The following is a 25,005-nucleotide window of genomic DNA, read 5'->3' on the forward strand; positions in this document are numbered from 1 at the left end:
ATCGTGCAGCAGGCAGGCTACAACTTGGTTGCCATCACAGAGACATGGTGGGACCACTCTCATGACTGGAGTGCTGCAATGCCTGGCTATAAGCTCTTCAGAAGGGACAGGCAGCACAGAAGGGATGGTGGTGTGGCTCTCTATATTAGAGAGTCTTTCGATGTTGTAGAACTCAAGGCTGGGAATGACAAGGTTGAGTCCCTTTGGGTTAGGATCGGCGGGGCCAACAAGTCTAGTGTCCTGGTCGGGGTCTGTTATAGACCGCCGAACCAGGATGAGGAGACGGATGAGGAGTTCTACACGCAGCTGACAGAAGTTGTGAAATCGTTGGCGCTTGTTCTCGTGGGGGACTTCAACTTCCCTGACATATCCTGGAAGCACAACACAGCCCAGAGAAAGCAGTCTAGGAGGTTTCTGGAGAGCGTGGAAGATAGCTTCCTGACTCAGCTGGTTAGTGAACCTATCAGGGGTGGCGCCCCGCTAGACCTTCTCTTCACAAACAGAGAAGGACTGGTGGAGGATGTGATTGTCGGGAGCTGTCCTGGGCAGAGTGACCACGAAATGGTGGAGTTCACTATTCTTGGCGAGGCCAGGAAGGGGACCAGTAAAACCTCTGTATTGGACTTTCGGAGGGCTGACTTTGAGCTGCTCAGGACACTAGTTGGTGGAGTCCCTTGGGAGGCGGTTCTGAAGGGCAGAGGGGTCCAGGAAGGCTGGGCGCTCTTCAAGAGGGAAATCTTAATGGTGCAGGAACGGTCTGTCCCCACGTGCCCAAAGACGAGCTGGCGGGGAAGAAGACCAGCCTGGCTCAACAGAGAATTGTGGCTTGATCTTAGGAGGAAAAAGAGGGTTTATAATCTTTGGAAAAGTGGGCAGGCCACTAGGGAGGACTATAAGGATGTAGCGAGGCTGTGCAGGGACAAAATTAGGAAGGCCAAAGCTCATCTGGAGCTCAATCTGGCTACTGCCGTTAAAGATAACAAAAAACGTTTCTATAAATACATCAACACAAAAAGGAGGACTAAGGAGAATCTCCATCCTTTACTGGATGCGAGGGGAAACTTAGTTACAAGAGATGAGGAAAAGGCTGAGGTGCTCAATGCCTTCTTTGCCTCAGTCTTTAGTGGCAAGAGCAGTTGTTCTCTGGATACCCAGTACCCTGAGCTGGTGGAAGGGGATGGGGAGCAGGATGTGGCCCTCACCATCCACGAAGAACTGGTTGGTGACCTGCTACGGCACTTGGATGTGTGCAAGTCGATGGGGCCAGATGGGATCTACCCAAGGGTACTGAGAGAACTGGCAGAGGAGCTGGCCAAGCCACTATCCCTCATTTATCAGCAGTCCTGGCTATCGGGGGAGGTCCCAGTTGACTGGCGGCTAGCAAACGTGACGCCCATCTACAAGAAGGGCCGGAGGGCAGACCCGGGAAACTACAGGCCTGTCAGTTTGACCTCAGTACCAGGGAAGCTCATGGAGCAGATTATCTTGAGAGTCATCACGCAGCACTTGCAGGGCAATCAGGCGATCAGGCCCAGTCAGCATGGGTTTATGAAAGGCAGGTCCTGCTTGACGAACCTGATCTCCTTCTATGACAAAGTGATGCGCTGGGTGGATGAGGGAAAGGCTGTGGATGTGGTCTACCTTGACTTCAGCAAGGCTTTTGACACTGTTTCCCACAGCATTCTCCTCAAGAAACTGGCTGCTCTTGGCTTGGACTGGCGCACGCTTCGTTGGGTTAGAAACTGGCTGGATAGCCGGGCCCAAAGAGTCGTGGTGAATGGAGTCAAATCCAGTTGGAGGGCAGTCACTAGTGGCGTCCCCCAGGGCTGGGTGCTGGGGCCGGTCCTCTTTAATATCTTCATCGATGATCTGGACGAGGGCATTGAGTGCACCCTCAGTAAGTTTGCAGATGACACCAAGCTATGCGCGTGTGTCGATCTGCTCGAGGGTAGGAAAGCTCTGCAGGAGGATCTGGATAGGCTGGACCGATGGGCTGAGGTCAACTGCATGAAGTTTAACAAGGCCAAGTGCCGGGTCCTGCACCTGGGGCGCAATAACCCCAAGCAGAGCTACAGGCTGGGAGAGGAATGGTCGGAGAGCTGCCAGGCAGAGAAGGACCTGGGTGTGATGGTGGATAGTCGGCTGAATATGAGCCAGCAGTGTGCTCAGGTGGCCAAGAAGGCCAACGGCATCCTGGCTTGTATCAGAAACAGCTTGTATCAGAGACCAGCAGGGCTAGGGAGGTGATCGTCCCCCTGTACTCGGCTCTGGTGAGGCCGCACCTTGAGTACTGTGTTCAGTTTTGGGCCCCTTGCTACAAGAAGGACATGGAGGTGCTTGAGCGGGTGCAGAGAAGGGCAACGAAGCTGGTGAGGGGCCTGGAGAACAAGTCCTACGAGGAGCGGCTGAGGGAGCTGGGGTTGTTCAGCCTGGAGAAGAGGAGGCTCAGGGGCAACCTTATTGCTCTCTACAGATACCTCAAAGGAGGCTGTAGCGAGGTGGGGGTTGGCCTGTTCTCCCACATGCCTGGTGACAGGATGAGGGGGAATGGGCTAAAGTTGCACCAGGGGAGTTTTAGGTTAGATGTTAGGAAGAACTTCTTTACCGAAAGGGTTGTTGGACACTGGAACAGGCTGCCCAGGGAAGTGGTGGAGTCACCATCCCTGGAAGTCTTTAAAAGACGTTTAGATGTAGAGCTTAGGGATATGGTTTAGTGGGGACTGTTAGCGTTAGGTAGAGATTGGACTCGATGATCTTGAGGTCTCTTCCAACCTAGAAATTCTGTGATTCTGTGATTCTGTAACTGATACTGGCACATAGAAACCACTTCATTAGGGTGATGGAAAACAAGCTTAAATAAGATCAGACTTTGTGCTTTGCATTGAGGTTTTTTGATAGCAGACAAAATATAAGATGTATTAACTGTATGAACATTCTGCTTTTAACTTCATACATGTCCAGTAGAACTAGAACTAGATTTGATATTTTCCCTGAAACGTGGAAATTCTGCATTGTGAAATAACTTCTGTGTATCTGTAAGTAGATTTTAAAAATACATATTTTAGGTGCACATTCTCTGGTAGCATTGTTAATGGTATATAAATGACTTATCCATATGACAGAGTAGTCTTACAAATGACCAAGAGACTAAAATGTTTGGAAGGGCAAAACTAAATGCAGGCAGAATTTTTAGAGGATAAAGGACATGGAAATTTGTCTCTTAAAGTTAGTTTGGTATTATCTTTCTGAACTAAAATCAATTGTATATAGATATGAGTGTTTATGAAGATTGTGTCTGCCTGAGCAGTACAGTTTAAGTTCTTGAAATTGTTAAATCTTGTGACTGAAGCCTTGAACCTAGAATTTGCATTATATGTATATTTAGCCTATTGGCTTATATCTCAATGTATGGACAATCAAATAAACATCTAAATACAGTATTGTTAAATGCGTAGTATTTTAATTCTGGTATTTAATTTGTTTTCAGGAGTTCTGACAACTATACAAGTATTTGATAGAGAAAAACAGAGGGAATATTCTATCACTCTGACGGTAACAGACCAGGCAGCAGAACCACTCACTGGAATATGTCCGATAAATGTTATCATTCTGGACCAAAATGACAATGATCCCAGATTTGAAAACACCCACTATAAATGTAATTGAGAGTCATTGGATAGAATTTCAGTGCCTTGAGTGTGAGCTTAACTGATGTCTAAAATTATTGGATTTTTGTCTTTCATAGCAGTAAATTCTGTGACTAATTGAGTGATTGAAGCCAGAGGTGCACTTATCTTAGTTAATTGCAGAATTGCATGTATAATATTCATTAAAAACCTGGTATTTCTCAGTTAGTTATAATATACAAATCCAAGAAAGTAGTTTCTGATTTTGTGCAATAAGCTAAAATTCCATTTGCTTATATTTCATACAAAGCAATTAGTCCTTTAGTTAAAAAAAAAAAAAAGCAAAACCAGAAAACTGGAAAAAGTAATAGACTGAATAAGCATTCCAGTTTATGAATGTGATAATACAAATTTAAATGTGATCCATAGCTCAGATATTCTAGAGCCTCAAAAATAATCTGTGTCTGTGCTAAACTTACCAAAATTGACGTATTCTGTGTAGTATTCTCCGGAATAACAACTTCATAGCTGTCCCTTTCCCACTATGGAGGTTGGCTTTTTGCACTGGTAATAGTAACAGCTCTTGAAACAACTGGTAATCATAACAGCTCTTGAAAACATCATTTGATTTTATGGGCGTTGTTCCAAGGGGGAAAAAGTGATGTCTTCCATACATTTTTACTTTAGTATTTCTTCATATTTCTTAGTAAGATGTTCATGGTACTTTAGTGAATTAATGATCAGCTTGAAATAACCTTCCCTTACGTTAGATTTCCTAAGGGAACACACAATAGTTGGGACCAGCTTTCTTTGAGTTGCAGCCCATGATGATGACTACGGCTCAAATACTCCATAGCGAATGAAGAACCAGATTATTTACAGATTAACCCTACTACAGGCTGGATGTTTGTCAACCAACCCATATCTCAGGTATGGTGCTTATTTTCCTTTTGAACTGGCCATCTCAATATATCATAAGAGGCATGGAAGTCATGACATTGTTCTCATTGACATGTTACCCCTTCATTTTAAAGGATTAGTATGTTCTGTTCAAATTAAACCTGAGTCTCAGGCTTTTAGCTGATGAGCTCCTTGACTGTGAATTGCATGCAAGCAAGCCCTGCTTTCAGCTTGAAAGTAGCTTGAAAGTATTGACTCTAAGAACACTACAGACCTAGTAACAAAAACGGTTGATAGGTGAACTTAAGAACTTAGGGATTTGACAAAGATTTTGTTGTTGTTGATAGTTTATTTTAAATTTAGGATGTATAAAATTTTCTAATTTTTTGAGACAAATGTCAGTGTTTACCAGCAATCATTAATAAAGAAAAAGAGCAGATTATTCAGCAACCTTGCACCTACTTCGTATTCTGAGTTGAGTCTTCTCCATTCATGGATGTTTTCCTTTCATGCAGATTTTCTTAAGTATGCCTTTAACTCATGTTTTCATTATTTTGCTAAAAAACTCATCTGAGCCCTGATCAAAACCCTCTGTAACGAGCACTCTTTTGCTCTTCATTTATAATTCACGAGATTATTGCTACAGATGGAGGTAATAGGAGCAGTAAAGTTGAACTTGTGGTAACTATTACAAGTGCAAAAAGCCAACCTCCACAGTGGGAAAGGGACAGCTATGAAGTTGTTATTCCAGAGAATACTACACAGAATACGTCAATTTTGGTAAGTTTAGCACAGACTTGATTATTTTTGAGGCTCTAGAATATCTGAATATGCTTATTTGCTTAAATATAGTGAGCTGTATAATTTTGTGTATTGCAGTGGCCAATGATTTGATATTAGTTTTATTTCAAAAATGCTAACAATAACCAGCATTTTTTGCTTTAATTTATGTGAGTGCAACCACTATTTAATTTCCTTCCCACTTGGATATTCAAATTTTTTGAATGCTGCCATCTTACCTGTGGTAATTATTAGATTTAAAATACTTGGACTTGATTGGTTTGGCTCAGAACAAGTAAACAGAACAGCTTTACAAAGTAATTCCAAAATAAATGTTTGTAGAGTAAAACAGTGAGTAACCAATCCTGTAGTAACTGTTAAACTTTGGCTACAGCTGTTTGTGGCTTGGGGATGTATCGAGTAGGGTTACAATTTGATAGCCAGAAATACTTGTCCTACTGTTTTCAGTTGAGAGATGGAGATCTGAGAGAGTTGGTACACTGAAACTTTTGGAAACGTTGCTCTACTTAGAAACCTGTTAATTACACAAACTCTTTGAACTGTACAGACAATCAAAGCAACTTCTCCCCTTGGTGATCCCCACATAACTTACAACCTAGAAGAGGGACTTGTTCCGGAAACCAACATGCCAGTTCATTTCTACTTGACTCCAAACAGAGGTGATGGTTCTGCTTCAATCCTAGTAGCTGAGCCATTGGATTATGAAACTACAAAGAGCTTTCTGCTGAGAGTTTGAGCACAGAATGTTGCTGCAGTTCCCTTGGCAGCATTCACTGTGGTCTGTATTAATGTAACGGGTGTGTAAGCTGTTCAGTGATCATATAACCATAGTGCATATTTTTTATTCTTATTATTTCTGTTTTATACTTGTTTATGTGCTTGTTCTGATGTTTTAGATGTCAATGACAATGTCCCATTCTTCACTTCATCTGTTTATGAATCCTCAGTGGCGGAGGGAACTGATGTTGGGACATTTGTCATTAAGGTCTCTGCCACCGACCTTGACCTTGGTCAGAATGGTGAGGTAAGCAAGTGTGTACCTACATCTTCTGTACAATGGAATACCTTCTGTGTAAATAATGACTAGATAGACTAGGAGTCTTCAGCATAGAAAAGGGATGGCTACTAGGAAGACATGAGGTGAAATAAAGTAGTTAATTACAGGTTTCTCTGCCCTGTCACTTGAAGAATGCAACTAAAACTGGTAGGTATGAGATGGAAAACAAGAAGAAATATTTACAGATGGGCGAAGTAGAAGGAAGTTAAATGACTTAAAACTAGAGACTGATCAAACTTACATTTTTACCTAGTTTTCTTGGATCTCGTCAAATTCTCAACCACGACACTGTTCTTCTCTTTAAGTACTACTTTAGTTATGAGGTATCTAATGAAAGAAAAGTACAGATTAACATCTTGTTTTTAATTCTTTAGATAATTTATTTGCTGTTACATGACCGTAGCAGAGACTACACATGTTTTCGCTTGGACTCACAGACAGGCTCAATATACACTACCTCAATATCTGATAGAGAGAAGAAGAGGTCCTATCTCTTAGAAGTCAAGTCAGTAGATGGCTCTGAATCAGCTCGACCTGGAAAACATGGGAGGCCAAACTCTGGTAAAAAACAGATATCTGTGACAAGCATGATTTTACCTGGGTTGGTATCTGAAAACAGCAGCTCTGAAATCAAAAATATATGTATTTTTTCAATTGTACTTGTAAAAGTATATGTTTGTTTAAAAATTTGTTGTCCACAACAGTTGTGTCAGAGCTGAGAGAGATGTTTTTTATGACAATCAGGCAAGCTGTTTGTTCTGAAATTGAAAGAAAACTGGAGAGTCATAGTCAGAGTTTAGGGAGCATTTCCTACCTGGCAAAGATGTACCTATTATCCATAGAATACAGACCTTGTTTAGGTAGTGGAGGAGTTTCTCAAAGCACTACATATGCTACTGTATTAATTCAAGAGTAATTATGAAGTATGAATGTTCAAGACAGAAAATCCTATTCTCAATTGACAGTTGTGCTTAAATAAAAAAGTTTGGCTTTTGTGGTTTCAGGACAAAAAGTTATGACTTAAAACTATACTATTGCCATATTAGGCATCAAGTATTCACATACTATCTGCTTAAACAAATTGGATGTGACATTTGTTTGATATCCAGATGCTTCAGAGTAATGTTGGTATATATATTGTCCACAACCCTAAGGGTTTGTTCCTGTATTGTCTTCATATTCATCTTCATTTAATGTGCAGCTAGACAGTTTAAGGAATTGTAGCTGACACCAGTGGCACAGATGAGTATTTTAATCTCGTTTCTTGTCTCTCTAGACACGCCCTATGTATGCATTTTTATCACCGATGTGAATGATAACAAGCATGTCTTCTCTCAGCATGTCTATGAGGTAAATGTGGATGAAGATCAGGACGTGGTCTCACCTATCATTACAGTCAGTGCTAAGTATGAAGACAAAGGTAAAGTAGTGGAATTCCACATACCTATGTTTAAAATATTAATGAGTTAATTTCAACACCCCAAGACATATTTTTGTTGGGGTTAGGAAGGAAAATGTGTTCTTGTCTCTAGATTTTAAAACTTCTTTAAGTGTGAACTGATTGTGCATTCACGCATGAATGTTAGTTGATAATGAAGCTGTGACACATAAGTGAAAGGACTTACATGAAGCAATGTGGGATGTTGAGAAATAATTTATGTGCCAGCAAATACAAATTTATTTTAGATCATATCTTTTTTTTTTTTTCTCTCCCCCAAATAAGCACCAATAAAAATGTCCTGGTTAACTAGAATATATCAGACTTATATTCAGTGAGATTTGTTTACTTTGTCTCCAGACTGTGCAGTTGTAAGATTCTTTATTTTTTTGGCACCTGCTGTCATATTGGAAATGAGACTTTCTAAGGACATATGTTGAGTCTTAGCCATGTTGATTTACAGATCAGTCAGGAATTCAGCAGTAAGTCATGTATAAACAAGTACATAGCCAGTGCTCATAAATTAGAGAGGGGAAAGTGCAGGCTTCCCTCTTTTGTCCATTGTGCACTACTAATTTGACTTTGCTATATGGTGAAACCATATGTGTTGTTGCACAGGTCCCAGAGGGTTTTTCTGTCAGCACATCTGTAATGTGCAAGTACATCCTGAATACATTTGATGCCTCCTCCATTCAAGGAGATTGAGGCAGTTGTGGCTAAGCTCTACTGAAGGTTTTACTTGCACCAGGAACTCTTAGTTTATTACTTACGCTGCCTGCAAATATACTCTATAATGTTGGATCAGGGTTCTGATATTACAGAAATACCACCCTTCATTTCTGTCTTCTTAATAATGTAAATGATTAAAGGTGTAGCTATGAAAGAAGGAGAGAAGAATGGTAACTTCAAGGTAGAGCTTTCAGAATGAAAGGCTCTATATCTTTACTTGGTCTGAAACCATTGGCAAATTGGGATTGCATCTGAATTTTTGTGAACTTCTGTTCAGTATTAAGCCAGAGGAGAAGATCATAATTATCCTCTTTGGTAAAATCTATGCATAAATAAATGAATGGTTCTATTTTATGAAGTATTTTATGATAACTCATTCTTTACCGAAAGGGTTGTTAGGCATTGGAACAGGCTGCCCAGGGAAGTGGTGGAGTCACCATCCCTGGAAGTCTTTAAAAGACGTTTAGATGTAGAGCTTAGGGATATGGTTTAGTGGGGATTGTTAGCGTTAGGTCAGATGTTGGACTCGATGATCTTGAGGTCTCTTCCAACCTAGAAATTCTGTGATTCTGTGATTCTTACATGCTGGGTGTTAGCAAATACCAATTTGTCTTTTTGATACCATAGTCTTGGCCATTCATACTGATTACTAAGTGAATTGAAGGGATCATAAGTAAAAGCAAAATTAATACTTCATTGCATGTTGCAGGAAGCACAGCCGAAAGCATGACAGACATCAGTAGAGTCAGATCACGCTCCATTTTATTGCCCAAATAGACTAACTTTTATAGTGAACATAACAGGGGCGGATAGTGTCTCACACAAGATTATTGGTCAAAAGCACTCAGACAAACAACTACAAGAAAACAACCCCACCTGCAAGAAAACAACCCCCTTGTGATTAGCAGTCACGTAGACCTTGTCCTTGAAGCCAACTACTGGTAACAATATTTTTCTGAATTCCTCAATTGGGTGATGTGGGAACACTGTCATGGGAACTTTTCATAGTTGCCCTGGTAGCTTGGTTTGCTCAGCTACAGCAAGCCATGGGATTTTTGCTGTTTGAAAAAATCCCTCAACAATTGCAAAGGTATATTTCATAACTAGACACAAGCTGTAACTGGGCATAGCAAAATTGAAAATACTAATCAGTAATCTAACATAGCTGCAGATTTTAACAGACTAACAAACCATAATATCAAAAATCAGTTATGATTTGTACTTCATCTTAACATCCCATGTTTTTGTGTACTTAAGAAATTGTGTGTTTTCTGACACTGTTGGTAATTGACAGGAACAAATGCTAAGTTATGTTATCAGATCACTGCTGGAAGCACAGGAGGAGAGCTTGATACAGAAGCAGAAACAGGAACTATTTTTGTTGCCCAACCACTGGATTATGAAGAAACAAAAATACATGAGATACACTTGTTGGCTTCTGATGGGAAATGGGAAGATTATGCAGTTACCATCATCAATGTCATGAGTAAAAATGATGAGTCTCCAGTTTTCTCTATCAATGAATACTATGGAAGTATAATTGAGGAACTGGATGGGTTACCAGTCTTTGTACTTTAGGTAGTATACTTTCGTGCACATTCAGAGATTATAATATTTTAATGAAAGAGCACAGATTACTCTGGTACAATTACATGAATAATAATCCAGCGCAGATATATTATTGTAATTTAATTTTACTGAGTATTTTTGTCAGTTGAAGAAGAGAAATTGACTTTTAAGGAAGCATAATTGTGAAGATATTAAGCAGGATAAGCAGAATAGATCATTTGTGATCCTAAAATGCAGATCATTAATATTTTAAAGTAGCTATCAGAATAGTATAGTTAAATTAATTCTATAAATAGAAAAAATATAAAAGATGATTGTAGTAATATAATGTATTCCTGATGTGATTATTAATGTGTGGGGTATAAATGACAACACACCTTTCTTCATGTGCATGCCTGATGATTGCAATGGAAGTGCCTTTGAAAATTCTCCTGCAGATACATTAGTCATGGAAATGAATGCAGTTGACCGAGATGATCCAAATGTAGGTCTTAATGCTGTTCTGACTTACAGAATTACAGGGAATGTAAAAAATGAGTTTGGTACTGACATGTTTAGTATCAATCCCAATACTGGTACAATCCATGTAGTGTGGGGAGTGCTTGATAGAGAAAGGACGGCAAATTACTTTCTTACTGTTGAAGCAAGAGATGGGGAGGGCTAACAGGAACTGGCACTGCCACTATCTGGATTGCAGATGTCAATGACCATGTACCTAGATTCACAAAAAAGTTGTGGCAGGCAACAATTCCTGAAAACAGTGCCATCGACTCAGAAGTTCTGCAAGTGTCTGCAGTAGATGCAGATGCTGGGGAAAATGCTCGCTTAACATTCAGTATCATCGGGGGAGACCTGGATCAGAAGTTTTTTATTAAGAGTGACAAAGAATGGCAATGTGCCACTATCCGACTGAAAAAAAAAAGGATTTTGAGAAAGCACATGAAAGGCAGTTTAATCTTACTATTAAAGTGGAAGATCTTGATTTTTCTAGTACTGCTGTTTGCCTGATTGAAGTTGAAAACTCAAATGACCACAGCCCAGTCTTCCCTTTTCAATTTATTCAGACAAAACCTTTTTTTGAAAATAAGCCTATAGGTACTACAGTAATGACAGTGAGAGCTACAGACAAAGATTCTGGTTTGAATGGGATCATTATATATTCTATAAAGTCAAATTCAGATCCTACGAGATTGTTTGCAGTTGACAAACATGGTCACGTGATTGTGGCAAATAAACTAGATCGTGAGGTCATGCAGAAATACAGTTTAATTGTGCAAGCTTCAGATCAAGGGATGCCCACCCAAACTGGAAGTGTTACAGTTTTGATTAACTTGCTTGATGTTAATGACAATGGATAAAAGTTTGAGGTACCATACCTGCCTGTAGTTTGGGAAAATGCGTTGAGGCCTGAAATAGTGCATATGAACCATACCTCAAAGCTGCTTCATGCATTTGATCCAGACAGTGAGGAAAATGGGCCACCTTTTACATTTTCACTGCCACCATATTACCAGAATTCTTTGGATTTTTCTCTTCCTGACAACAGAAATAACATGGCAACCATAACTGCTTTGAGGTCCTTTGACAGAGAAAAGCACAAGGTTTTTCATCTGCCAATAGCTATAGCAGATAGTGGGATTCCAGCTATTAGCTCTACAAACATCCTAACTATAACAATTGGTGATGAAAATGACAACTGCCATAAATCTGGCCACAAGGAAATCTGTGTGTACAGTAACAATGGTAAGTAATGTCTGGATATTACATCAGGTATATTAATATAACAATTTTACGGTTCTAACAGTTCTAAATTCTATTTTTTAATGGCTTACGTATTTTTAAACTAAAGCTCCAATTCTGTAAACTACAAAATAAATCAGAGTAGAGTATAAGTTCCAAAGTTCAAACCCTGATGTGTAAAGATAATCTACCAAAAGACTGTTAGCTATGAACAAATACATACTGCATGTACAGAAAATGCAGTATTTTTATAAATCAATAAAATCTGTTTTCCATTCATTAATTTTTGCCTCTCCAGAGGAAAACTTTTATGTGTACACGGGATTCAAAAAGTATCTGACATAGAGTGATCTGGAGATGAGAATGCTGGAACTGAAGCAATTTTGAGAAATAGCAGAGATTCATATTTGAGTCAGAAATTGTAGACCTACGATGCCACACCTACTGTGTGGATGAGCAAGATATAAATCTGGAGGAGGGAGGTTTTAGCTGGCAAGAAAGGATCTGAGAGAAAGCTGGGTCAGTGCCTTTTTAGAAAAAAAAAAAAAAAAAGTGAAAAATAATCTTTGAGATGCAGTAAGTAACTACTTTCTAGAACATGGAGCCTTTGGACTGACAAACAAAAGATGCTATTCTGGATGTTTTCTTGAGTGGTGCGCAGTACCTAGTTCAAGAAATACTATCAGGAGATCTGCTCTGTGACAGCAACCACAATACTAAGAGTTTCACCTTGTAGTGGGAAAGAACAGAGCAAATGCATCCATTAAGTGAACTCTTAACATTTTCTCATCGGAGTGGTTTAGCAATGTGTAAGCAGTTGAATAATATTTTCTAACATTTGTCTTGAATTTCTATTACTGTTTGTTTCCTGAAATTATCTGTGTAAAATTTGACTGTAAATAAAGCCTTGGTGGCCTTTATAAGTACGGTTTGTTAAGCCTCTTCCCAGATACTCTGTTCCAGATAAACTTGGCTATTCTCAGTTATCATTGCAGTGGTAGAATTTCAGACAAGTGTAATCTACAGAAGATATTTTTTCATTGAGTTATTTTTTGCTGAATTCAGAACACCTGAATTAGAAAAAGATGTGATGAGATCCTACCATAGAAGTGAGAGAATGAATTTTCTAGGGTGGTTTGGCTCCACATATGAACCTTGAGAATTTCATATGTTGCTGTATTGTTCTAAGGTCTCCTTCCCTGGAGTAGTTCCCTATAGGATGCTCCTTTTGCTATTTTAGAACTATTTCGCTATTTTTAGTGGATGTTCCACTTTTGTGATGGTCCACAGAGGCCTGAAAAAAGGGCCAAGAACTGGCACAGCTTAGTGGCTTCTTGCCCATTTCCTGGCCACGTCCTTCTCTCCCAGCTGCAGTCCACAGGATGTTTTCCCTTTGTTGCTGGGTTCCAGCAGGTGCTGTCTGAAATAGCAGAGTAGCAGTTGGTTTAACTCCTGATACAGTGATTTATTTATTTATTTTTGTTCAGAGAATTTTACATAGAGTTGCATTCATCTTTGTGTTGTTTTGGATCAGTTTTGACTTCTATGCCTTACTATGCCATCCACAGTGTACTCACTTTCCCAGAACTGACAGAAATCAGATGGCAAGCTGTGAATCATGTTAAGAATCTTGGATCATAACCGTCACCAAATCAAGCAGCAATCTGAAAATAATAAACAATGTAATGAATGCTGTGGAATATTAAGTGTACCAAAAAGCAGAAAATTAAATGCAGATTTATTATAATTTATCTCAACAGGAAAATGGTCAACAACAGTGCTTGGGGAAGTGTTTGCACCAGATCAGGATGACTGGGACAATAAAACATTTCTCTTTGAAGGAAAACTGCTCAAGTGAGGATTGTATTTGTGTCAAAATTAGTAATACTTAACGCTTCTGTAATTATTTTACTCACCATATATTTCTCTATGTTCAGGATGCACGCAATACAACATTATTGAGTGTATGAAGGAATGTACCTTTTCATGTGCTTTTTCTTGTTTTTAAACAGGCTGACATCAGGACGAGGTTCTTCATCGAGAGGGTGGTTGCATACTGGAACAGGCTCCCCAGTGAAGTAGTCACTGCATCAAGCCTGTCTGAATTTAAGAAGTGATTGGACTGTGCACTTAGTCACATAGTCTAAACTTTTGGGTAGACCTGTGTGGTGCCAGGAGTTGGACTTGATGATCCTTATGGTCCCTTCCAATTTGGGATATTCTATGATTCTATGATTCTATGATTCTAAACTTGGGTAACTAAGTCCTAGAACTTTCAATGCATTATTTTAATTTTAATTTTTAATTTTATTTTTTAATTTTAATTTTGTTTTGTTTTGTTTTATTTTATTTTATTTTAGACAATGCAGGGTCATACCATGATGTTTATTTTTTGTCCTTAATTTATTTAAACATTGGGTCTGTAAGACCCAATTTAACAATAAGCAGAGTTTTTAATGCCTCCCCCTAGCTGTTAAAGTTGATGCAATACAAATCACAAATTCAAAAGGGCAGAATATAATAATTTCATCAGAAGTGGAAGTTAATTTGATGATCTTTGTTGATGAATACATTTAGAATTGCAAGGGAAAGCCATAACTTTTAACTTAGTGGAGTTATTTCTGCAAATTCATGTATCTAATTAGATCCTTAATTCTTACTAACATAGTATTTGTCCATATCATAAGTAGGCCTGTTTACATTTTAGGAGGTTACTGTTCCACAGTTGTGTTCATGGAATATTTCCATAATTACTGCTCATTGTCCCTTTGAGGTGGCACATAAAAATGAAATCAGAAATTTCATACAGACTTTGCCCTATTCCAAACTGATAAACGGGAATCAGGAATTTGTGTGTTTTTGTCACTTTCTATATTTGTATAGACCTGTACATGATGGCTATGTTGAACCCCCTGGTTACACTGTCTCCTGCAGACTGGTTGTTTTTATTCAGGATTGGGAAGACATAGGGGTTTGGGAGTGGAAGAAACATCTATTTATAAGCTCTGAAAACCATCACTTCTCAGCTAAATAATTTTTGGTGCTTTGTTGAGGTTGTTCATGGATTGCTGTAAGTTTTAATCCTGTAACCTTCATAGCAACATTTACGGCTTTTTGAGTTATGTTAATGTAAGTTCTCAGTTTTGGTTTATTAAGTTTCCCTAATTGAAAGTATATGTCTAGATTTTTCAGATTAAATCAGAGGACTGGTTCTTTGATGATGGTGGATAATGCTCCTGAAGGAATACACAGTTTAAAAGTTATAGTTTCTGATGGAGTTTGGCCTGATGTTATGTCTACAGTACAAATCCATGTCAAAGAGCTGGAAGATAAAGACATACAAAACTCAGCCACTGTGCGTCTATCAGGTTAGTTTTAGTACCTACTGAGAGTTTAGATCAGCTGCTTGTATATTTGAATGATTACATGATGTAGGTATTATTTTATGATTTTGATTTAGATGTCATTATGGGGCAGATGCACTTTCCAGTATGTTTTCATATTGCTAAATAAGAAATCAGTTGAGAAATTAACTATTTCATGTTTATTTTTGAATCCCAAACTCAGATGTCACAGCAGAGGAGTTCATACAGAGAGATAAACACGGCAAAAACAGATATGTCAAGTTCAAGGAATTACTAGCAAACATGTTATCAGTTCAGCTTAGTGATATCATTGTCTTCAGTCTGATGAACATTGATGGAAAACAGGCAGATGTAAGATTTGCGGTCTTTGATGGCTCAGCGTATTCAGACCTGCATGCTGAGATGGCAGCATTTAAAAATGAGGTATGTTCTCTAGGGCTGTTCTGCAGACTTAGTATTTGGGTAAATGACATAGATGCAAGTTATGTATCCCAGACCTCACACAAACCTCAGTGGAAGAATATGCAAGACCTACAGATAGGTATTGCTTCACTCAGGACAAAAAAATTGTCAAACAATGGCTAAATTCAAGTTGTCTTCATTCTCCTTAATCCCATACATTTTGTTATCATACAGTTGTACTCATTTTAGTTTCAATAGATATAATTACTTGTAGTCACAGAAAGATGTCCCTCCATTCCTAATCATAATACAGTTGCCTGTGTCTTCTTTAGTCAGTGTCTCATTGTATAATCTATCAGACTTTTGAGTATGATATTAGAAGAATCCATAAAAGACAAAGCAGTACTGTAATACAGATAATGTGTTGAAATTGACAGCTCTTCGGACATTTTAGATGCTGATGGAAATACCAAATCATGTGCTTGTGGTTAGACACTTACCACAGGCTTGATGTCACCCAAACTGAAATTCTGCTATACAAAGAGATGATAGTCCATAGAAATAATCCTGCTGGAAGGAATATGCAGGTTAGAAGAACAGTTAAAGTGAGATGTAGACAACCAATTTTACCATTTTTTTTAACTCACCAAAGGTTAATTCTTAAATACAATGTGACACCCCCCCTCCTTTTTTTTTTTTTTTTTTCTATGATAGGGGTAAAAGAGTTTTTGAAATTAGATGTTTTCTTTCCCTTCCTGATGACACTTAACTCTTGTACTATTTTACCACATTCTGCATGCCCTTTAAATCAGCTACCCATATGCAGTCTGTACTGGTTCCACTCTTCTATTTTCAGCAGCCTTCCAGATTTTGGCTTTGCTGAAGTCCTGCAGATGCTATTGAGTAGGCAAAAAGCTGCTGCTGTGCACAAAGGCAAGATGCTGCTGCTCAGTTGACTGGCAGTAACTTGCTCTGGACAAGATGGCACTTCTTGACATTTTACGTGCGGCTACAGGAGCATATTTAAATTTAATACATGGCATTTATGCTGGATTTTTCCTGAAGAGAAAACAGCACTTTTCATTTGTGTAAATACCATGATTCTTGGAACCAAAAAGTATCTTTCTTACCACATGCCCACATCTTATAATATCTTAAATAGTGTGGATTGTGAGAATCTACACAATGACCAAGCTGGAAATACACAGAGGCAAATTCTATTCATGAAGGTTCTTCATGAAATGACTTCTTCTTTTGCTTATTTATAGAGTTACTGCAATAATACTATGGAAAGTTGCATAGATTTTAAATATTCTATGCCATAAGATATGGCAGGTGAATTCATGACAGTGGTAAGAAGGGATTGCTTCACATATTTTAATGAAAAAGTCAAGCTTGTATCGATTATATATCACCTTTCAATATTTAATTAATAGCTCTAGTGAGTAATCACCAGTAGTCTACCGAAAACCAATCATAACTGAACAATTTCTGCAGTAGTTTTTATATATAAATAGAGAAAATAAGTAATTAGAACTGGAATTATTCATTGAATTGCTAAATAAATAATATGCTTGCATTACTTCCTTGTGGTACAGCTTTACTACAACTATTTTTAGCGGCAAAAATAATCCTCCATAACAGTGCAAATGAGCTAATGTTGTTTATATATGCTGCTTTTTTGTGACTGTACTGCATAGCTGTTTGTTTACTTCCTGCTAATGGTGATTGTTGTGGGCAGCAGACACCAAAAAGTGCTGACAGGATGCATCATGTCATTATAAAGTATATTTTATGCCTCTGGGGACATGGTTTTCCATATGTTATGATATTTGAGGGTATATTGACAATTGATGATAAAGGTCAGAGTTCTTAGAGTGGTAAATTGGCGTGACAGTACAAATAAAATTTAAAAAAAGATCTTTAGTAGTTATGCATTTGTTTTGGTCTTTTAAAAACTTACTTTTAAAATATTTGTCATGCATTTTATAGTTTAAAAAAATACTTGTTAAATGTACAAAGAAAGGTCTGATCTCATTTTGTTAGTTCTACATTTGTATGTCGCCCTTGCCCATGACTAGACCATAGTGAGGCCTCTTGTATTCAGGTTTGGGCACTATATGCATGTCATTCAGTGTATTTGAATCTTCGAATACAAACCAAATTTTGAAGCTTTATAGGCACCTGTGCAAAATCCCAAGACAAGTGAAAGGAACAAACGTGTTATACTAGGGAACAAATGTGGTGATACTGTAGTCCTGTGCATAGGCTACTGGCTGAATTACAAGAGGTGTGAAATAGTCACAGCTCTGTTATTTTCCTCAGGGTTATTGTGAACAACTAACTTCCCTTGTGCCTTATTATAGTTTTGTTTGTTTGTTTTTCCTCTTTGGATTAGGAGTTGCAAACTGCAAGAACACTATTGCTGTGTTACAAAAACTATATATATGTAGTATATATAGTGTATATATATGTGTGTGTACACACATATACAGTGAGGCTCTTTGCTTTATTTGGACCTTCAGATGCAAGCCCAATTCATGATAAAAATAATGAAATAGCAAAGATTAACGTTGAATAGAACATGATATCCCATACACTAGGTTGATTGTGTTTTGTTTGAGACAGTTGACATGAAAAGGAAGCTTAAAGGACGTGAATGAATAGGCTGAATTCAAATTGCCACAAACCTGTCAAGTCACTTTCTGTGGATGTTATTAAATGCAGCTCAGCACTGCATTTTCCAGTGCTTGCATCCTTATGGGAAAGGTTACTTAAGAAACACTGGGTATGAATTATGGTGCTGTCAGAGTGCAAGAAGTGTGACATAGACCACACAGCTTTGGTCCTCAGCAAAAATGTTGGTAGTCCGGTACCAATTTAACACATTCAATATCAGTTGTATCAGGGATTTAAGTTTTCAGGAAATATTGCTACTATGAATTTTTTAAAATAATTCCTGTATTTATGAAATCACTTTGCTTGTATAGTCAGAGATGTTACTAATGATCAGAAAACTAAAGCATTCCATTAACTTTACAATAACTTAGATTTTTTTTTTAGAAATGAAGCAGTACATAAAAACATTCATTAAGAACAGAATGGTAATTTGTTAAACTGTGTTTTCTCTTAGGTCCAGTCAGCTTTACAAGCAAGTATTTCACAGATGGATGTAAATGAATGTAGGAGTGCAAATTGTAGTGAGGGCAATGGTTGTATGAACTACCTCAGTGTGAGCGATGTCCCCACAGTGATAGATACTGGAACTGTCTCATTTGCCTCTGTAACAACCACCGTCAGCGCAGTCTGCACTTGCTCAGCTAGGGACTGAGTTCATCAGTCTTGTTCTTCCTACTCTCGAAGCCCTTGTCTCAATGGTGGAATGTGTATTGACACTTTGAATGGTTACAGGTGAGGAAACTGGGATTGCACCTTAACTTTTTTCCTTTTGTTTTTAAAATGTCTAATGTTTTTCTAGACCTGTATCTTTTTAAATATAATGAGTGCAATGCTGACTGAAGGAAAAACAAAGAACCTACAAGTATACTGGAGTGTAAACTTAATGACAATGGTGCCTTTACCAGTGGCCCGGTAACACCATTTTAGTCTGGAAATCAATGGAAATACTATGTGTGTGTAAGAATTAAAACCCTGGGAAAAAACAGTGGCCTTATGAACATCTCTCATTATAAGACCACTTAATTCAGTAGGAGTTAAATAGCAGCAGGGTGGAGGGGAATAAAATGTAGTTTGAAGAATGGGCAGTAAGGACTTTAGAAAATATTAGATAGTAAACTTGCTTTACTATAGCATCTGGCATGTACCAGTATTCCTTTGGTGAAATTAAACTGTTCATTCGAGCTAGGAATTTACCTCCCAGAGTTTTTGCTGCAATAAACTGGCCAATTGATGTTTGATGTTTCATGTCACTTACCTAGTGAAATAATTCATTATTCTTTAAGTCACAAACTCAGAAATACTTTCTGGATAGAGATAATATGGTGGATAAAAATGCTTTGTACTCATAAAGTATTTTAATAATTGCTGAGCACCACTATACCTGAGATACTTAAAATCCTTGTTTCACTTCTGCTTGTGAGCATGGCAAGTGCTACATTTGTTACATATAGAACCCCACAAAAAAGTTGAACATTTGGGAATTCTAACAGTTTTTTTGTTTATGCTCTTTCAGATGTCTTTGCCCTGCTTCGTTTCATGGACCAGACTGCCAGCAGACTAAGCACAGTTTCCATGGAAATGGTTATGCATGGTTTCATCCCATCAGGCCTTGTTTCTAAAGCTCACTTTCTCTAGAGTTTATTACTGCAGTTCCAGATGGACTTCTATTATACAGTGGTCCTTTATCAAATCCAGAACCTAGGAGTACAGAAAACTTCATTGCAATAGGTACTTCAGCAAGTGTGTGGAAAAAAACATCTTCTGGGAATGCATGGGTTGTGAACAATGTAGCAGTCAATGAGTTCTATCCTTCCATCTCACGAGATAATTTATTTTCTGGGTTGAAAATGTTGGAAAATAGTTTGAAACATTCTCTAATAGGTATTTCTTTTTTGATGTAATGTATTTTGTAGCCTGCAGCTACGGCTTTGGTCCATTGCAGAGTTGTAGAAATCAGGGGAAAATAAAACAGACAGATTTGTATATTAAAGAGAAAGTCTCCCCCAGGAAAACTCTAGTACTATAAAAGGAATTTAGGTAGTTTGAAGATAGATATTACATGATTAATGCAGTCTTAGTCACGTGTCATTCTCGTCTAGTTTAGTGAGAAAGGAAATGCACTTAAACTTCTTCCCATCTCAGGGCATTTTGAGCATTATAAAAATACAGATCGATTACCAGGAATAAGTTCCAGTGTTTTACTTTTGACGAAGAAGTGCCACAATCTAAAGTATAAAAATACATACTATATTAAATTAGTATTTCTGCATAATACAAGTCATAGAATACAATTCTAGTTATTTCTGTACTGAACCTTCTATGCTGAACCCCACTTCATGGCACTGGCAATGAGCATTAAATAAGTACATTCATTAAATGTGCTAAAATACCCAAAATGGAAAGATACTTGTTGCTAGATTTAATTTTTTAATTTCTTTTTTTTTTTTTTTTTTTTTTTGTGTGTGTGTGTATGTGGCATTACAACTCACCAGTGGCATTCCTGTGCTGAAGATGAGCCATGGCTCAGGTTCTGTGATACTGCAGTTTCCAAGTCACCTGAATGTAACAGACAAAAAATGGCATCAGCTGGAAGTGAGAACCAATGGTCAGTTCGGTTATTTGGTTTTCTGCCTCAGAATATTGGTTATTTCCAATAGCATTTGCCTATGTAGCAACAGGATGGTAGAAAAAAGAGACTGGATAATTATATGTATTATTCTAACTGTGCTTGTAGATTTGATGAGTAATACAAATTTTGGAAAGACAGCATTGTCTATTCCAAATCTACCTATGTTGTAATCTTCTTCTGGGATCAGAGAAATCTTTTTTTTTTTTTTTTATGCACATGTGTAATGTGCATAAAGGCTTAATTGTAATTTGTGCACTCAGGTATTATTTGAAGAACACTGAGATCCATTACCTATGCACAAAAAACAGATATTACTTACTTGCAAATGCAGTTACATATTTTGTAAAAGTGGTTAAACTACTCAGAGGTATAAATTGAATGGAAAGGTAAATGCCTTTTCTGTTGAATGGTTCCATTTTGGCTTTAGTGTTTATTGTGAGGAGGAAAACATGGAAAAAGAAACCACAATACTTTTTGGATGATGCTCTGAAAAAAAAAAAAAAAAAGATGAGAATTCGATATCACACGCTTATTGAAACTTACAGTAATTCCTCATTCAGTAACGATATGTTTTGGTGTAGGATGTTCGATTCACTTTGGATCATTGCAGTACGGCTGTTGTTTCAGAGACAGAAGGAGTAGGCAAATGGTTGTCTACTGAAGATTATACAAATTGTGAAGTCTTTGGGTATGTTCCACAAAGGGCAAGGTATGTTTCTGGAGATTCACTGAAAGTCAGTTTAGTCTAAGGCCTTTGAACATACAAAGCAAGTACTACATTCAAAGCAGAAGGGAACATTCAGTTGCATTCTGCAAGTGTTTGGATCCAGTGTAATTCAATCCTTACTGCCCTTGGTGATAACACCAAACTGGGAGAAACAACCAGCATGTTGGACACATGGGTCAAGTTACAGAGCTCTAAGTTACAGTGAGGGGTATTCAGGTTATTGGGAAAACTTTGTACTAATAAAAATACTTGAGCATGGAATAGATAGTCCCAGGAAGTATACTGATGAGAATTGAGATTAATTGAAATCTGCCATGTCAGCAGATGCACGTAATGCTCCTGTTCATGAAAGGTGCACACAAAAAAGTGAAAACTGTAAGAACAAATGAAAACCAAAAATGGAAATTGAGCTGCTACCTTAGGGAAAAAGCAGCTCTCTGAGGACTGAAATAAATGGAATTTTTTGGCTCACAGGGGTAATTGGAAGAAATTGCAGAGCATAAGCATGTGTATGGTACCTTTAAGACCAAGTTGAGCCAACTTTCAGGTTTCTGGCCTCTGTCATATGCAAAACCATCTTCTTTTTAGTATTGCTTTAGAATAGGATGAATGTGCACACACGGCAGTTAAAGGAGAACATGGATTCTAGGGTATTACAGCTTTTCCTGACTTGAACACAGATGAATTGTAATGAAGTATCCCACAGTTAAATTCCCAGTAGACTTCACTGTCATGTTTGAAAAATACATTACCCCTAATTTTAAAGGGCCAGAGTTTCTGTTCACTGACTGATTGTATTTCAGAGGAAGAAGCAGATAAAGTTCTGTTATTGTAGAGAGCCTCTGTTCACTGGAAATGCACTCTAGATGTTTATCTGTATTATTATGTAATGCCTGTGTTTGAAGGTAAATTCACATTTATTTTTGTTATGCGTATCATTTTAAAAGATATTTGAATGTGAACCATGTTCTTCAGCTGGATGGTGTAAAAGAATCGTTATATTCCTACCTACAATTGCTACACAAACACTTTACTGGTTGTTTGCGCAATATCGTCTTGGATACTCAGGTAAGAGAAGTGTAATGTTTTGCTTTAGCAATGGAGAACATTTATTTTTAAAAATTGTAGTATATTTTCATTATACCTGAAATTACTGCTTCCATTAATCCACTCAAGGCCTGTGTGCATCAGTGTAAAATGCAAGGAAATTCTGGATTTTTCTGTCATAATTAGAATAACTACCTTGGAAAAAATGTTTCTTAATCACAAACAGGTGTTTTTGTGAGCTAAAAACTCTACCTTTGTTTATCTCCCTACTTCATGCAGATGTCTTTCAAGCTACTTTGCCCATTCAGGGAACTTCTGAATGGCAGTAGTATAATGGTATATTTATACCAGCTGTCTGCTTTGTTAGGAAATATTAGTGTTTTTTTGCTTTTGTAGTCAGTTGAGTTTATTCAAAGCAAAATATGGTCTTGGTGTTTAATATTTAGAAATTGGACTTCACTAAAAATAAGTTAAAATCTCACTGTCAAAAAGCAAACAGTGTTTTAAACAATGAAGAACAGACAAATGTGGTACAGCTATTTCTGTTTAAGAATGAAATGTAAGTACTTTTAAAATAATATTTTGGTGTGAAACAATTTTCTCTTGAAGGTATATGACCTTCAATCTCCTGCAGAATCCCTGAATAGCTTCCCTGGCTCTACACTTACGGATGGGAGCTGTGAGACCATGGGGTCATCTTCCTGTGGTGTTCATGGGAAGTGCCTTGGAGAGTGCCTGGGGATCATTTGCTTGTCACTGTTTGCCTGGTTACTATGGCTATCGATGTGATAAAGGTGAAGTCTGTTTTTTCTGATATAAAAATTACATTTCATTTTACAATGCAGAAATGCTCGGTCATTTTACAAGGCAGAGAACTTGAAATGTTTACAAGTAATGCTTGCTGAGTTGGTTTCTGATGTTTGAATTGTGTAAAGCCATGTTTCAGTGTAGTTGCTGTCCATTTTTAACAATTTCTTGTAAAGCTTACTTTGAGTCCCTATGGGTTAGGGTCAGCTGGAAGTCCAACAAGGCAAGCATGCTGATGGGGGTCTGTTATAGACTGCTGAACCAGATGAGGAGACGGATGAGGAATTCTAGAGGCAGCTTGCAGAAGTTGTGAAATCGTCAGCGCTTGTTCTTCAATTTCCCAGACATATCCTGGAAGCACAACACAGCCCAGAGAAAGCAGTCTAGGAGGTTTCTGGAGAGTGTGGAAGATAGCTTCCTGACGCAGCTGGTTAGTGAGCCTACAAGGCGAGGTGACCCACTAGACCTTCTCTTCACAGAGAAGGACTGGTGGGAGATGTGGTGATTGGAAACTGCCTTGGGCAGAGTGACTATGAAATGGTAGAGTTCTCCATTCCTGGAGAAGCCAGGAAAGGGACCAGTAAGACTGCTGTATTGGACCTCTAGAGGGCTAACTTTGAACTGTTCAGGATACTGGTTGGCAGAGTCCCTTGGGAGGCTGTTCTGAAGGGCAGAAGAGTCCAGAAAGGCTGGGCACTCTTCAAGAAGGAAATCTTAATGGTTCAGGAGCGGTCTGTCCCCAAGCTCCCAAAGACGAGCCATCAGGGAAAGAAGACCAGCCTGGCTGAATAGAGAGTTGTGACTTGAGCTTCGGAGAAAAAAGAGGGTTTATAATCTTTAGAAAAGAGGGCGGGCCACTCAAGAGGGCTATAAGGATGTTGCAAGGCTGTGCGGGGACAAAATTAGAAAGGCCAAAGCTCATCTGGAGCTCAGACTGGCTACTGCTGTTAAAAATAACAAAAAATGTTTTTATAAATACATCAACACAAAAAGGAGGACTAAGGACAATCTCCATCCTTTACTGGATGCGAGGGGAAACTTAGTTACAAGAGATGAGGAAAAGGCTGAGGTGCTTAATGCCTTCTTTGCCTCAGTCTTTAGTGGCAAGAGCAGTTGTTCTCTGGATACCCAGTTCCCTGAGCTGGTGGAAGGGGATGGGGAGCAGGATGTGGCCCTCACTATCCATGAGGAAATGGTTGGTGACCTGCTACAGTACTTGGATGTACGCAAGTCAATGGGGCCGGATGGGACCCACCTGAGGGTACTGAGAGAACTGGCGGAGGAGCTGGCCAAGCCGCTTACCATCATTTATTGGCAGTCCTGGCTATCAGGGGAGGTCCCAGTCAACTGGCAGCTAGCAAACGTGACGCCCATCTACAAGAAGGGCCGGAGGGTAGACCCGGGGAACTATAGGCCTGTCAGTTTGACCTCAGTGCCAGGGAAGCTCATGGAGCAGATTATCTTGAGTGTCATCACGTGGTGCTTGCAG

The 25,005-nt window shown here is 38.4% G+C and overlaps 1 pseudogene across 1 annotated transcript in view; it reads left to right on the plus strand.

Annotated features, from left to right (window-relative positions):
* Positions 1–25,005, plus strand: part of LOC309882781 (neural-cadherin-like) — a 64,187-nt pseudogene that overhangs the window by 27,519 nt on the left and 11,663 nt on the right. The window contains exons 10-27 of the transcript XR_014319587.1: positions 3,488–3,658; positions 4,397–4,556; positions 5,139–5,306; positions 5,875–6,124; positions 6,224–6,351; positions 6,759–6,945; positions 7,661–7,804; positions 9,846–10,234; positions 10,431–11,863; positions 13,621–13,714; positions 15,044–15,228; positions 15,428–15,648; positions 18,761–19,038; positions 19,820–20,050; positions 20,799–20,914; positions 21,515–21,644; positions 22,610–22,730; positions 23,319–23,503. The product of XR_014319587.1 is annotated as a neural-cadherin-like (transcript). The remainder of the gene's footprint in view (positions 1–3,487; positions 3,659–4,396; positions 4,557–5,138; positions 5,307–5,874; positions 6,125–6,223; positions 6,352–6,758; positions 6,946–7,660; positions 7,805–9,845; positions 10,235–10,430; positions 11,864–13,620; positions 13,715–15,043; positions 15,229–15,427; positions 15,649–18,760; positions 19,039–19,819; positions 20,051–20,798; positions 20,915–21,514; positions 21,645–22,609; positions 22,731–23,318; positions 23,504–25,005) is intronic.

The sequence above is a fragment of the Aythya marila genome, assembly GCF_965140915.1.
Source record: "Aythya marila genome assembly, chromosome: 12".
In the NCBI taxonomy this organism is placed as follows: domain Eukaryota; kingdom Metazoa; phylum Chordata; class Aves; order Anseriformes; family Anatidae; genus Aythya; species Aythya marila.